Source organism: Crocuta crocuta, unplaced genomic scaffold (assembly GCF_008692635.1).
Source record: "Crocuta crocuta isolate KB4526 unplaced genomic scaffold, BGI_CrCroc_1.0 scaffold39, whole genome shotgun sequence".
In the NCBI taxonomy this organism is placed as follows: domain Eukaryota; kingdom Metazoa; phylum Chordata; class Mammalia; order Carnivora; family Hyaenidae; genus Crocuta; species Crocuta crocuta.
Window position 1 is genome coordinate 2,351,166 of NW_027533334.1, and position 16,011 is coordinate 2,367,176.

At 37.4% G+C, this 16,011-nt stretch overlaps 1 protein-coding gene across 7 annotated transcripts in view; it reads right to left on the reverse strand.

Moving 5' to 3' along the window:
* The window catches only part of LOC144218377 (uncharacterized), a 220,210-nt gene that overhangs the window by 149,627 nt on the left and 54,572 nt on the right, over window positions 1–16,011 (reverse strand). For 6 of the 7 annotated variants that reach the window (XR_013331132.1, XR_013331133.1, XR_013331137.1 and 3 more), the window contains one exon: window positions 2,017–2,138. The exons of the other annotated variant lie outside the window; for it this stretch is intronic. The gene's annotated coding sequence lies outside the window, so the exon portion shown is untranslated. The remainder of the gene's footprint in view (window positions 1–2,016; window positions 2,139–16,011) is intronic. 7 annotated transcript variants of the gene reach the window in all.

Below are 16,011 nucleotides of genomic sequence, written 5' to 3' on the forward strand. Positions count from 1 at the left end.
ACAATATGTACCTCTTATTTCCTTTCTAAGACCACAAGTCTACCTGCTCTGTCACAAAAACACAGATAGGCCAAATTTAAACCCCTAAAAAGGTAAGCAACCATTTACCTTAGTAAAAGTCACTTTTCTTTAATAATTTTCACATATAACTCTTAGAATGCTTCTTATGAGCATCCTCTGTAGGTTACAAGATGAAAAAAATAAAATCCTTTAAGAGCAACAAATATCAAGTGTTTCCTTATTAGTTATCAAGAAAATAAAATGTTTCTCCACATGGAACATAGTTTTGCTTTGTTTTTTAAAACTTCTGGTAAAAAATTCTAAAGTCTTTCATATTATATATCCTCTTGTAATAAAATTCTCAATCTTTAATTGCTTTAAGAATTGGAGTCTCCTTGAAATTTGGAATCTCTCCAGATATAACCGTTGAAATAGCAATACCATTGCTAATTATTTTTCACTAACAACACTGCTGAGAGATGAGTAGCTATTTTCCCTGATTTAGGAAGGATTGGTAACTTGGTCAAATTGTATTTTGAAATTTTGCTAGAAGTTCTGCAATTTTGGTGTCATGCTTATGTTCAATTCATAATTCATTTTCATTCTCTCTTCTTTTAAACTGCTAACTTTGAGATTAAAGCAAATTATGTAATTTTTTGGCCCTAAAATGAGCTGGAATTGCATAGAACCAGCTTCTTAAAGTGTGGGCTTTTGGAGTCTCCGAACATGGCTCAATTTTTAGTTATGCAGCTAGGTACAACTTGTTACAGCACTAGTTACACAGTGAGTTCTCTACTGCTTTACAGTTACACACACACACACACACACACACACACACATACAGGTACACATTGGGGTACCCACGACTGGGAGCACATTTAAGCTTTCATAGTTTATTGCCTCCTTGTAAAATAAACTAGCATGCACAAAATAGCTGATGGCCAGCTATGACTGTTATGATAACTGTTCTTTAGGAATTCTGTCTACAATTAATTAACTGCTCCCAAGCAGGGTGATATTGTTGAGTTGCATTGCCAGATAATGAGATTTTCACTCCAAATATGTGGGAAGAAAAAAAATCTCCCAACAATTGTTTCTTCTACAGAAAAAATTATTTAAACATTTTGTGGAGAAGGTTTGAGAAAACTGAGGGACAACAGCATAGCATAAAGCTGTGACCCCCAAAGAATTGGGTAATAGCCCTGGCTTTGTTAATACACTGCCTTTAATCTTGAGGAAATCAATTAAAACCTTTTGGGGTTCAGTGTTCCTGACTGTTAAAAGCAGTTGGACTTAAATGAGTCCTGGGTTTGCATCAAACTTTCAACATTATGATTCAACCGTTGGTGTGTACAGAATAGCTGTTAAACACTCAGTCTTCGGGACCTCTGCCAGAGTGTAAATTCTCACTCTGCCACTTACTCTCTGTGAACTTGAGTAAGTTTCTCACTTTCTGAGGCCTAAATTCCTCATTAATAAAAGGGAGATTTGGCACTGTGCTGGAGCTGGCTCACATGGGACTCAAGAAAGGATGGTGCATGCATCTTTTCCCAACTTGATGCTCAGTGACACCACCCTGGTTGTTTGGATTGACCACGATGGGAAAATTTACACCACAGAGAAGGAAATTGGCAAAAGCCACAAACAGAGCTCTCTGCTTTCCCCAGAGTCAGTTGTTAGACATTTTGCAGCATAGCACAGCACTGGAGATAAAAAGTATATTTATTTAATAAGTATTGTTGGGTGGTTTTAGTATTATAGGAAGAAAATCATGCAAATAATAAATCATGTAAGACCTTTCTGAATATATATTATGCTTTCCATAAGTATTATTTTCATTTTCTTTAGGCTATCATCTATTTAAAAAGTTATAGGAAAATGTGATGCTCTTCTTAGAAATCTTGCTGATTCTAAAAACAAGTAAAGCTCTACTAAAATTTGCATGAGTCTCACTTTTGCTCAATCACTAAGTTCCAAAACAAGAAAAAGAATTCCGTGTCTAATTCTGGTACTTACAGTTCCTCTGTGAAATGCTGGCCCCGATAGACAGTTTTCCTCTTTACAGTTTGAGCAAGGATGTGTCCTCTTTGGTTCTAGAATCTGCTTACAGCTGGTAGCAGCCCAATGATACATTTTTCCTAATGTGGAAAAAGGTGACTAGATTATTTTGTAGTCAGCCCTGATCTTCATCTAATGCTCCCTGTCTCAGTCTGTCTCGTCTGGCCTGAAATCCGGAAGACCGATTTCATTCCCCTCCTCCCTCACTTTTTGTTCCAGTCCATTTCACTCCCAGAATACCTCTCCAACCTGCTTACCTTCCCTATCTCCTCTTCCACCACCAATATTCAAGCCACTGGTCCTGCTGGGTGGACTGCTGAAAAGTCTCCTCCCTGCTCTAATAGCCCCCCAGGCTCTATTCTTCCAGCACATCCTTCTGCACAAGTCATTCTTCAATCTTCTGCTTGGAACCCATCAGGGCCTTCTCACTGCTCCTGCCATGAAAAGTGTGACCTTCCCGCAGCCCACAAGTTCCCATGCAGTCAGGTACCCAGCCTCCCACTGAGAGCTGTGCTCTATCCTCTTGGACTTTCTTTTCTGTTCCTTGAATGAGCCAAGCTTCCTCTGTGTGGAACGTCCTTCTCTCCTCCACTGCCTCTGTCTTCATTTTATTCTTCAGACTCCACTCCAAGTTAGCATAATTTGGTCAGGCAGGAATCAGTCAGTCCCTTTCTGACTCCAAGCTCTCTTTACACATACCCAACAAAAGGTATTCCAGTCCTTCAGAAGACATATCTGCTTGTAATTTTACATTCTTTCTTTTTAGTAATTTGACATCTATCTTCCCCACTAGACTGTGAGTTCCACAAGCTAAATTTATTTAGCTAATCACTATATCCTCTGTGACAAACACATATTTGGCACATATTTAGCTGAGTGAAAAGACAAATGGCCAGGGTGAAGTGGCCCATGCAATGCGATATTATCAACTATCAAGCCAGGGAAAGACATGGAGAAACTTAGATGGATCTTCCAAGTGAAAGAAGCTTACATACTGTGAGAAGTCTATGTACCGGATTCCTACCACAGGACATACTAAAAAAGGCAAAATTATGGATACAGTAAAAGATCTGCAGTTGCTTGAGGTTTGTGGAGAGGGAAGGATGAATACACAAGAGCAAAAAGATTTCTAAGGAAGTGTAACTACTCTGTATGATACTATAATGGTAGACACATGTGACTATACATTTGTCAAAACCTGTAGAAAATACTACACCAAGAGTGAACTCTAATGTAAACTATGGACTTTGGGTGACAATTATGTATGTGTCAATGTAGGCTCATTGATTATAATAAAGGTACCACTTGGGTGAGGGATGTTGATAATGGGGGAGGCTTGGAGGGGTGGGGCACGTACATGGAAACTTTGTAGTTTGCACTCAGTGTTGCTGTGAACCTAAAGGGCTCTAAAAATAAAGTCTATTAAACAAACAGATGACTGCATGAATCAATGGGTGAATGAATGAATAGATGAATAAATCTTAGCTAGGTCTCTCATGCCAGTGGTGCCTATGGCATTTGAGGTAAAAATCCAAGCTCTTTACTACTGCTGAGGAAGCTCGACATAGTCAGGATCTTACCAGCATTTTGCCTTCTTACCACTCAACTCTGGTGACCTTGATCTCATTTGTGGGACTCAGACGCATCAGGCTCAGCTTTATTTGCTTTTAGAAAATTCTACCTCTAGATGTCACACGGCTGCCTTCTTCCATCTTTCAGGTGTCATACCTCAAGTGTGACCTCCTGAGAGACGTCTTCCCTGATCATCTAATCTAAACTACCCACCCCTCCCCCTGACTATCCAATTTAAAATAGCTCCCTTCCACCCTGTTTTATCTATTGCATTTAGCTATGTGAAATAATCTTAGTTACATATTTCTTTTCTTACTGTCTTACCCCCTAGATGGCAAATGTCATCAGAGCAGAGTCTTTGTCTCCTTCACTGCAATATACCCAGCATTCAGACATATGGCACATGATAGGTGCTTAATAAATATTTGTTGAACGAACAAATAAATGTAATGTATTGCTTTTTATTTTCTTGGATTCTTTCCACATTTCTTTTATTTCTTCTCTTTATTCCCCTTTCCCCTCAAAACTTAAATCTACATAGTGTCTGTATTAACCTCTACTATGGTTTTGTAGGGGCCAAGAGCAGGCCACCCCAAGAAAAGTCACTGTAGCATGAAAATTATTTTGCGTTAAAAAGCAACTGAAACCTAGTAGATTCAGGAAAAGCTCTTTACCTCCTCCCTAAACTCCCTACAAAGAATGTAGATAGAGGACATGCTTCAGGCAGAGAGCCATCACCACAGAGAACTAGGTTATGATATAAATTAAGTATGGCAGACAGGGAGAAACTTGGAAAGACCTACGTGATCAAAGTTCTCTGTTTCCCATTGTTTCTGAGTGCCCAAGCACGTGTGTGTTTACTAAACATTTACTCTTTTTTATCTTCCTGGAACTGCATTCTTGTCCTTTAAAGTTCCAGGTCCCTTCCCCTTCTCCTAGTTCAGAACCACATATATACCTCATTTTACCTGTCTTTGGAATTTCCATCTCTGTGTGGATTCCTCTTAGCATGAAATTAAATTTGATTTGTCTCCTGTTAATCTGTCTCATGTCAGTTTGATTTTTGGTCCAACTGGAAAGACCCATTAAGGGAAACAGGAAATTCTTATTCACTGAAAGTTTTATGAAACTCAAAATTTTGCACCTTCTGTGGTGAAGGTGCTAAATCTTTGACAAAAAGGTTTTTAACTCAATTTAGCTGAAACCAACTTTCAGTTAAGCAAACAAAATCCTTATTACAGATATATAATCACTTTAAAAATATCTTTATGCACAATTTTTACAAATACCTAAAAACGTTTTTTATATTTGAGGGAAGGAAAAAATGTCCCATACTCTTCAAAATTCTTCTGGCTGGTCTAAGAAACAAATTGACATGAAACAGATTCACAGCAAAAAAAAAGAAAACAAAAGCTTAATAACATGTAAACCTTCTGTTATAGGGGAGAGACCCAAGAAAACTGAGCAACTCCCTGAAGAGCCTGAAGCCACCACCTGAAATACCAGACAAAGAAGATGTTGGGGGTGGGGATTCAGTTAGGGAAAGTAGCCAGTAGAAGCACAATAAACAAGGGCAGGGTTGTTACACAGATTTAAGTCCAGTACCTTCTCCAACATTAACAGTTCCTAGAGATTTAAAGTCTTTGCCTCCTCCCGAGGGACTCAAGCTGGCAATTAGAGAATTCCCTTATAAATGTAAATGAATCTTACAAAAGGGTAACTTCTATTTGTTTTTCAGAGCTTCTCCTGCCTGTATCTGCTGTTTCTTAGAAATAGCCAGCTGAAAATAACCAACATGCCAAAGAAGCATATTTTAGGGTAGCAGCTTTGCTCTCCCATGATATAAAGGAGTATAATCTAAGACAGGACAGAGTTGGTTTATTCCACTCTTAAGTAGTTGTCCCCTAAAAATATAACTTTTGATTAATATCATTTGAATTATAGAGAGTAATGCAATTGGCTATTTTTTGGTACTAATTGTATTATTTAGAAAGAGTTCACATGTTCTTAGCATGTGCTAGACACTAGGATATAAAACAGGGCAGCTCCTGCCTGCATGGGGTCTATAGTCTGAGGAAGGGATTTCGATGTTAAATTTTTCTTCATAAATAAAAGAGCAGGTATTTTTCCCTTATCCCTGCCATTTTGCATTTATTTACATCTATGTCTTCATATAAATTTCCAAAAATCAAGGTACAATTGGATTTCTAGATTTTTTTTTAGTATAGCATGCCCTCCCCTCTTTTTTTCTCTTTGAGATAATCATTATGATCTCTTAGGAACTTGTTTTCCTTATATGCAAAATCAGAGAAATAGTATTCTTCCTTTCAACTGAAGAATATTTACAAGAACACAGTAAGAGCGTTTAGAACAGCAAAAACCAACAGGAATTTACTATAAAAGGCTGAGACATTCTTCCCTTTCTGGGACAAGTTTCCTGAGAGTTGCTTTTTAAGTCGAACAATCTACTGACCTTAATTCCACTTTTTTCTGTATCTGTATTGCTGCTAAATTGTTGTAGCAATTGTTCCTTTACTCACCTATTCAATTGTTGCCAAATTCCCACGCGCAAAAATTGTTAGTCTTAAGTGAGCACACCAAATATCACAGTCTTAAACTAATATACCTTCCAACCATAAATATGTAAACCAAAAAAAAAAAAAAAGGTTGAATATTTTCGTTTTAACAGATCTTCAAGTAAACACTCACTTAGGCTTTAGTCCTTGAATATGCTAACATCAGCTATAATGAAATGCAAATAACTATGTTAATGTAAATGTTAAAGCTACAAATTCAAACATAAAAAAGTCAAGAAATGCAAAAGTTAAGGTTCTCCTAGAAACATTAACTCACTCAAATTGTACATATAGAATATTTCCAATTACATAGAAGACAGCAAGCATCCTTTAATGCACTATATGTACAACCCGAGTAAGTTAATGTTGTCATAAGAACATTAAATTTTACAACCTCTGACTTTGTTTAAAAAGTTACTGCCTGAACATTGGATCATCCCTATCCTTAAAATGCTATTCTCCTAAAGTAGAAAAAAACCAGAAGGGGAACAAATGTCACTGTATTTTCCATCAATATAGGATTCTGCATTTAGACTCTATTTTAGTTAATAGATGACACAAATACATGCTTGGACACTTTCTTGGGTTTTTCCACTTGAAAAATTTCCACTTTGCCTGGATTAACTGGATGGTATACTGAGATATTCTAAGTTATAGGTTTATAGAAATATATAATAAAAGTGTGAAGTTGTATTTGCTTTTATTTACATGTAAGAAGGAAATAATTCAAAGAATAAAAATTTCACCTACGAAGCAAAACTTTTTATAAAATACAGATTTAGGAAAGAAAATATCAGATGATTTTTTAAAAACAAAATTCCACTCTATTTTAACCCCTGATCTGGAGCCACAGTCATTTTTAGTATAGTTTTCCTCAAAGCCATTTTCCTTCTCATTCTGGAGAAAAGCATAGTGTTTTGTTTAAACAATTTTGAAAGCTGAAAATAATATATTTCAGTTTCTCTTTTGAAACTTAACGAGCATCTCTTGTAAATATTCAGTGGTTGCAAGGAAACATGTTCTCAGTTGCATAAGGTTTGGTTGGATAAATCTGCCTTAGTTAAATTGTGATGTTGGGAAAACAAGAGAAAGGAAAGAAGAGCAATAAATGTGCAGCCCCAAAAAATCCGCAGTGCTGTTGTTTGGAGTGATAAGCTCTTGAGTGAAGACAGTGAGGGGTCCTGGGTTTCCTATAGGGTCTCCTACTGTCTTCTTTGGTCCTCAGTAAATGAGCCACCACATTATCCAGGTCCCATGCAGGAAAGGTGCTTTAATGGATGGAGACTTTAAAACTGGGAGGGAAATGCAGGCACAGAGAAACAAAGCCCTCAAAATACACTGTCACCACAGCGTACAATGTTCTAGATTGATTACTCATTTCTAGCTCTTTGCTGAAAGCCCTTGATTACTGCAATTTTCTACAGTGTTAGTACCCCATTTACAGGTTCTCTTAAAAAATTTGTCAAGCTTTTGAACTCCCCATATGAACCTGTATTTTCTTGTCTTCTGACAACAATTATTCAATCAGACTTCTTTTGTGAAGGCTGGGAGATAAATACCTCCACAGTCTGAAAACTATAGTGTCATGCCTGAACGGCTTGATCTTAGACTTTATGCTACAAATAAATTGCTATGTTCTTAAATAATTACCAGGCGGTTTGTCTACCACCTCTTCCGACTGTTAAAATGTCTGACATTATCTTCAGCATTACAGCAGAAACCCCCGGTCCCACCCCAAGCCTGCTGTTTCCTCTTTGCTGGACTTTTCCATCCTCCCCACAGAGGACCCGTGGGTAGAATCAGCCTGGGAGACAGGAATTCAAACTCTAAAAAATCCACTTAACCTCTTTGTTCTTTGTCTATGAAATCAATGTCATCCTGTGACTCTACCTCACAGGCTTTCTGAGAGACTATATTCATCAATGTTTGTTGATACTTGGGAAAATGCTCAAATCAGAAACCCCAATTTGTATCATATGATCATATGTTAATTTCTTACCTGTTCATTTGCTGTCACCTACCACGCCACCCGAACCCCAACCCGAAGCCCGGGCTGTTCTTAATATTTGTGCCACTCTTTCTACAAAATATGCTAGGATCAAAGGGTTAATACTGTACTGCCAGGAATGGTTCAGGGGTTGTTACGATTTTAAAGCCTTAAATTGATGTTAGAAATGGAGATTTCACAAAATAGTGGCAAACCAAAAAAAAGGGGGGTTTAATAAACAATGGGGCAAAGGGGAAAAATCTTTCCCTCTATTGCTGGTTGGGACTGCTATTTTTTACAGCTAACTGAAATATTTCAACATTTGAAAACCATCAAAATAGCTAGAATTCATAAGTCTGAGAAGGGGAAAAGAAAGCACTTTGCTAAAGTGAAGGAAGTTCAGCGTTTGCAATGTAATTCAAATTGCACTTGTAATTCAGGTCCTGGAATTAACCCACTCAACCAAAGCTTGAAAAGATTTAGATTTACTCAGACTAGCAACAATACAATACTCCCTTACAATTGCACAACACCCTGTCTTTTGGTGATATATCCAATACACTCTAAATTATAATTCTAAAACTCAGTTTGTTGTTCAAAAAAAAAATCTGTGCATCATATCAGAGTCTGTCTTGTTGCAATTTAAAAGCAGGAGGGGGACCCACAACCTGTTTTAATCATAGGAGGGTAGCACCTGAGCCCTTCCTATAAACACTTTTTAAAAAACGACTTTACCACAATTTTTAACTATAGAGAGGTGAATCTGGAATAGAATTCCTGTATTTTCAGCCCATTGACTACAATGAAAAGAGTAGCTTTCAAGGCATTGTGGTGTTCAGGGTACAAGTCAGGTCATCCAAGCTGCCATTTTATTTTTCCAGGGTTGATTCCACCAGGGATACATCCCATCGAAGGTGGGAGCATGTAAAGGTTGGGGGAGATGGATTTGTGGCAGGCGTGTTTAGACTGTCTGTCCATGAAAGTTATGTGAAGCTTTTCCATGCAAGCAATTTAGGAAAACTCAGCCATTTTTACCATTGTCTAGTTTGGCAACAGTTCAAAGCACCCAGGAAAAGTTTTGTTTGTTTGTTTGTTTGTTTTTTAAAGGAAAAAAAATTGTCTGCCAAGCCTTTTAAAGGACGGTTCTGATTTTCTCATTTTTAATCATGGACATTGTCTGACAATAACAAACAAAATGTAGGTAAACCTTATGGTATTTTATATCCAAAAAAATTTTGTAAAATTTTAGAGCCAGGTCTTAAATGGAACATGTGGTTTTTTTTCAGCTCACCAGCACACAAAAAGAGAGAAAATGTCACAATATTAGTGAAAACAATCAGGCTGGTACTCACATAGCAGGCACACCAATCAAGTTAGAAATGCAAAGCAATATTTTGAACTACATATTGCAGGCTTTTGTTTTCCTTTTTTTTTTTTTAAAGAGGAACAGCAAGGCAGCATTTTCATGATATCCTAAAAAACTGGTATTTGATAGTGTAAGATACCTTCACCTTATAAATCAGTTCTTTGCTGGAGAAAAAGACCTCTAATTTTACTTTTTTAATCTTATGCAAAGCAGCATAGTTTCATATTTATTTAGCTCAATGCTTTCTTTCTACTTAAAACATTTATTAACCAGAGAGGCCTCAGTGACATGTAAATTTCATTTTCTATTCCCTGTAGATTAAAATACATCTGTTTCAGCCATCATTCAGGAAAGAAATAATTTTAATAGTTCATTTTATTAAAAAAAGATTTATGTCAGCATTCAGTTATGACAAGAGAAGGCAAGTGGTTTGCACATAATACTAAGAGGTGGCTTTTCTTCTCCCAGGATTTTATCCAAATTGAACAGAACTGAGTCTCCAAAATATGTGAGGGGAGCCAAGTAACTTTGCCTCCTGGTATATTGTTGCTGATAGTGATTCCCTGAAAGAGCAGGTAAAGTGTTCTTTGTTAAGTGTAATCTGTGATGTTCTGGTATTTGTATTATCCCATAATTAAAATAATAGGGTTCATTCTGTGGGCTTCTCTCCTGCATCAAGGCAAAATATTTAGGGGTGCATTTTTGAATCTGGCCCTTAACGATCTTTCTTTGCTTCTACTTCTGCACAGTGTAGTTTAAAAGCAAATGATGTTTATGTAAAAAGTCCAGAATAGGCAGGTCTATAGAAACAGAAAGTAGATTAGTGGTTCCCTCTGGCTAAGGGAGGGACAGTTGAAGAGTAAAAAGGGAATGGGAATGACTGCTCATAGGTACAGCATTTTTTCTTGGGGTGATGAAAATGTTCTAAAATTGATTGTGGAGATGGTTGTCCAACTCTGCCAATATACTAAAAACGATTGAATTATACACATTAAGTGGGTGAATCAAGTGGCGCATGGATTATATCTCAATAAAACTGTTATGTTACAAAACAAACAAAAAGAAACCCACCCCAAGGCCAGGTCCCTGAAAACATTAAGTCTTGCTGGGTGGGGAGACATATGTATAAACACATAATTAGAATGACAAGTTGATTAAAAGGAACCCACAAAAAATAAAATGCTTTCTTAAAGAGTTCTCTGCCTGGGAGACTCCCTTATAGGAGAGAAGATATTTGAACAAAATCTCAATATCAGGGGTGACGGAGGAAGGGCTTTCCTGATGGAGGGAATGGTATATGCAAAAGTGGGAGGGCAAAGAGGCAGAAGAAAGCTTTCAGCTGCTAGAAAGATATGATATTTGAATTCTAAGGAGTCAGTACCTGAGAAGAAGCCCACCAAGGGTGTCAAGAAAGATTTGTAAAAAATGAATAGCCTGAATGCTTCTATCTTCGTTTAAAGTTACAAAAGGAAGCAAGCGAAATAATTCACATTGGTAACAGTTGAAGGTTAATGATCAAAGCATCAGATTGTAATTAGGTGCTTATTTTCTTTATTATCTTGTTCTAATTGCATATTTTACACACGAAAATTAGTAGCCTTGGCTAATGTTTATGTGTAGGTATTTTAATAAAGAGTTCTAGGGGCACCTGGGTGGCTCAGTCGGTTGAGCGTCGGCTCAGATCATGATCTCACGTTTCATGGGTTCAAGCCCCGCGTCCAGCTCTGTGCTGACAGCTCAGAGCCTGGAGGCTGCTTCAGATTCTGTGTCTCCCTCTCTCTCTGACCCTCCTCTGCTCACGCTCTCTCTCTCTTTCAGAAAAAAAAAAGAGTTCTATTTGTCTTCAAATGAATTATTAATAGTCAAGTGGGAAAAGCCTATCAAATTGTTTCTTTCTTTTTCTTGGACGGTGAGCCGCTTACCCACACCCATAGTGAAGTTGGCCACTTGAACCACGAGGCCACGCATAAAGTACCACAGTCTTCTCCTCAGCAGCATACAAAAAACATAAGCAGCCTACCAAGCCCCAGCCTAACAAACCCAACACAACAACCTGATGGCAAATGCTGTTTGAACCTTTTAAAATCAACTTAAAAAGAGAAACAAAATCTGGGAAGAAATATCTTCTACAACAGCAAAACTCAAATGACCATGATGATATATAGAAAGAATTTTAACGCCCAGACTGGGAAGGGTTGAATGTATGTAGATCACTTTGGTGTGGAGAGTTGCATACGTGTGGCTCATTTCAGATCCTGGGGAACGCCAGCCCAAGAATGCTGTGAAATATAGAACTACCCTTCATGCCAACGCCTTTGTTAGGGTCAGAGTCTTCCTGCTTTCTACCTTCTCTGCTTCCTACTCATATTCTGTCTCTCAACACTGGGAGGAATGAAAAGACACACACAGGAGCAGAAGCTCACATACTATCAAAGGCTTCTTGCGAGCCAGTCCTAGGCTAAAAGCATTATTGCCAGTCCGTATACATGAAGTTTTACTTAAAAAAAAAAAAAAAAAATTTTAATGTCTATTTTTGAGAGACAGAGCGTGAGCAGGGGAGGGGTAGAGAAAGAGGAAGACACAGAATCCTACGTAAGCTCCAGGCTCTGAGTTGTCAACCCAGAGCCCAACGCAGGGGCTCAAACCCATGAACTGTGAGTTCATGACCTGAGGACCAGTCAGACACTTAAACTGACTGAGTCACCCAGGCATCCCGAAGTTTTACTTCTTGAAAGCAATTAGCCATGCACAACGTGTCTTTACCATTGGGTACTCATACCAGGCAACTGCTCATTCATCCTTCAGCAGGCCAACAAGAGAGGCACAACTATTATCAACACAAATACACAGATGGGGAAAACGAGGCTGAGCTAGACTAAGGAGCTTGCGTGCGGTCAGACACATCAAAGTGGCAGATCCTGGACTGACACCTGAGTGTGTCTCCAAGCCCTCCCGAATTCTCAACCACATCACTGTCCTGCTCATTACCCAGAAAGCCCAGGCTTCATGTTGACTCAGGCAGGGAAGGGGGGCGACAGGGACAGGAACAAGCCCCCGTGACACCAAGAGGAAGAGGGGTGGAAGGCAGCCAGACCCTGCAGGCTGCGGGGGTGACTTAAGAGGGCACTAGAAAGCTAAGTGACTCTCCTTGACTGGTTTCACCTGGGCACCGTCACTCATACCCATTCCCAAACTTTCAGGACTAGAGAAGCTGGGGTTTCTTTGTCTGCTGTGGTGAAAATTGGCGTTGCCTCTCCATTGCTGTATCTTCTTCCTCTCTGAACAGATTCTTTTCTTTTCTTCAACTGATGTCATCATTCCACCAATACTTATTGAGGCCCTACTATGTGCCTCTTCTAGGCACTAAGGATATAACATGGATTAAAAAAAATAAATTTGCTGTCATGTACCTTAATTTTCATGGAGTTAGATAGATTACATGCAAGAAAACAAGAAAATAAATATCTTATCCTCTCAATTGTTCCTAAGTCAAAGTCTCTATCTAAAACTGTCATAAATTATTGGAAGGTCTGATATCCGAAAGCTTGAGCTTTAAAAAGGGAATACAGTTTTTTAAAAAAGATCTAGAATCAGGAATGCTTGGGTGGCTCAGTCAGTGGAACCTCTGACTCTTGATTTCAGCTCAGGTCATGATCCCAGGGTCACAGGATCCAGCCCCACATCAGGCTCTGTGCTGACAACACAGAGCCTGCTTGGGATTTTCTGTATCCCTCTCTCTCTGTCCCTCCCCTACTTGCACTGTCTCTCTCTCTCTCTCTCTCTGCCTTTCAAAATAAATAAATAAACGTTTCTTTAAAAAAAAGATCTAAAATCAAATTATAAAATATGTACTCAGGAATCTTTGTCGACTACCCTATAACAGATCTATGATGTTAGAGTTAACCATCACACGGATCTATTTGTTTTTAAAAGCTGAGAGAAGAGCCACTTCTCATGAATTACGAAACGTAGCTCTTTCCATTTATGCACACAGACTCAGTCATCATCTTTCATAGAATCAAACAAATTATGAAAGCATCATCTGTTTTTGCTTTTCCTTTTAAATCAGTTAGCTTATTGACCTCAAATGGAAGACAACTGATCTATACTTTGTCCCATCATTAGAGCAATTCAATATGCCGGTCTTCTAACAGTTGAGAGGTACTGAAGAGACGTAACTCAACTTCTAAACGATTCTTTTCTTAAAGAGAAGCGACAGTCATCCCATGACTAAAATGGATGATGTCAATATTTTGGTAAATGATATATGACCAAGTCTGAGAAAAATGTGATAATCAGAGTATAGACACAGAACAAGTTTGTATAAACCACCACAAAACTGAATAGAAAAGTCTGTTTCTTATGAGGTAGACATGATTTATATTCTTTTCTATGTGATAGTCATAAAAAGAACACTTTTTTAAATGTATAGACAAAGGAATCTGATGATCTTCTATCCGACTGTATCTATTGTCAGTCAAGATTAAAGAAAATTGGAATTGACTTCTTAAAAGCCAGATTTGCTAAAATTCAGAGCCCACGTTAAGTATAAGGTTAAGAAACCTTTTCTTGGTCACTTTCTCCCACCTTCCCCCACCTCACTTTCACTTAAAGGTAAATTTTAATGGAAAATTGCAACTAAGAAAAGATGCTACAAATTCATTTTTCTTACACAGCACGATCGACGTTTCAAAAAATAAGAGCATATTTTTTAAATGAACGAGGACCTACTCAAGGAGCTGGACTTATATAATGAAAGAGCAAATTCAATGAAATAAGGTTATTAACTTATTAATACTTTAGTAAAAGATTAAAGAGTTGCTTTTGAAATTTTACAAATCAATTACTTGCAGTTAAATTTTAAACCAGTCTTATAGTCAAAATCAAACTTTTTTTTTATACACTGAGATCAAAATCCAACTGTTCATGTTTAGAACCAATTAAGTTCCATTTTGAAGGCACAAGAGATATTCTTGCTTTTTTAAATTTAAAGGTGTTTCATTAAATGATACTTTAGGCAGCTTTTCCTATTTTCAATAAGTTACATTTGCTAAAAGCCATTATGAGAACACATTTGTGATAAGAAGACATGTATCTCAATTGAAGGCTCATTTCACTGAACAGATCAGAGAAAAGTCAAAACATCCACACCACAGTTGTATGCTTTTGTTTCTATAAATGCAAATGTCTTTGAAGTAAGTGCTTGAGGGATTTTAGTTAGATGATGACACAATTATTTCTAACCAAAGAGACTGAAAAATCTGCAACAACCCTTACTCATAGGCTGTTTGTTTGGGGATCAAGATAAAGTTTAATTTTACTCCATATTCAAATATGGTTAGCCAACTTTTTAAACAATGGTTAAAAATGTATCGAACTTCTTTTCTCTGTCAGATACAATGGTGCACACCTTGCATTTCCTCACTTAAACTTCACATTTTTATCTTCATTTTTCAGGTGAAACACCCTCTGCAGAGGGGGTGGTGGTAACAAATCACCCCAAGGTCATCCTGCAAGTAAAGGGCAGCACCCAGGTACAAGCAAAGTCACTCTGATTCCAGAGGCTGCACTGTTGACTATTGACCTATATTCTCCTGTGAGCAAATGGAACTCACTAATTATCTTTATTATTGCCTCTTTGTCAAAATAGACCAAATATGGGCCATCTGTTTATCAAAAAATTCACCTCAGACATTCTTATAATTTAGGAAGGAGATTTAAAACTTATGACAGCCCGCACCAAAGCAATTGATGAAAATGTGAACCGAGGCTGAAATACAGAATTTGCATCTTAAAAGATCATTAAAAAAAAAAAAAAAAGATGAAGAAGAAGAACAAAGACTAGTAATTTTAAAAGTGGAGGTAATTTTTTAAACACCACCATGATAGCACTTAATTTCTCTTTTTCCTAGCTTTGAGCTAACCCAACACACTGTGGTGATATTTGGGGTTTGTGCTTCAGAAATTTCCACGGACACATTAGCTTAGATGGTTTCATTACCCATCCTCATTATTAAGTAGCATTCAATTACTGAGTGTTGTAATGCCAGAGAGCATAAAAGAGAGACAAAATCTCGGTAAGATCTAAGGGTGAAATGGCATTTTTATATTGCTATAAAGATTACTTAACTCTAGTGTGATACTAATGATCATTTCTGTGACTAAAAACATCCCCTTATGATTAATTATGTAAACTCTCATCATTTCAAGCCCAGTAAAGACTTTAAAACATTTTTCGTGCATCTTGTACTCCTAGCATATTTTTTTCCATTTACCCACATAAGAATCAACCCTAAGAATTAAAGTAAATATTTTCCATTACATATTACATTAAAAGGGGGTATCATGTGGTAGTATTAGGATATATGTATATTTATGTATATATATATGTGTGTATGTGTACACACACACATAAAATTCATGTAAATATATGTGGGGAGTGTTTTATTATA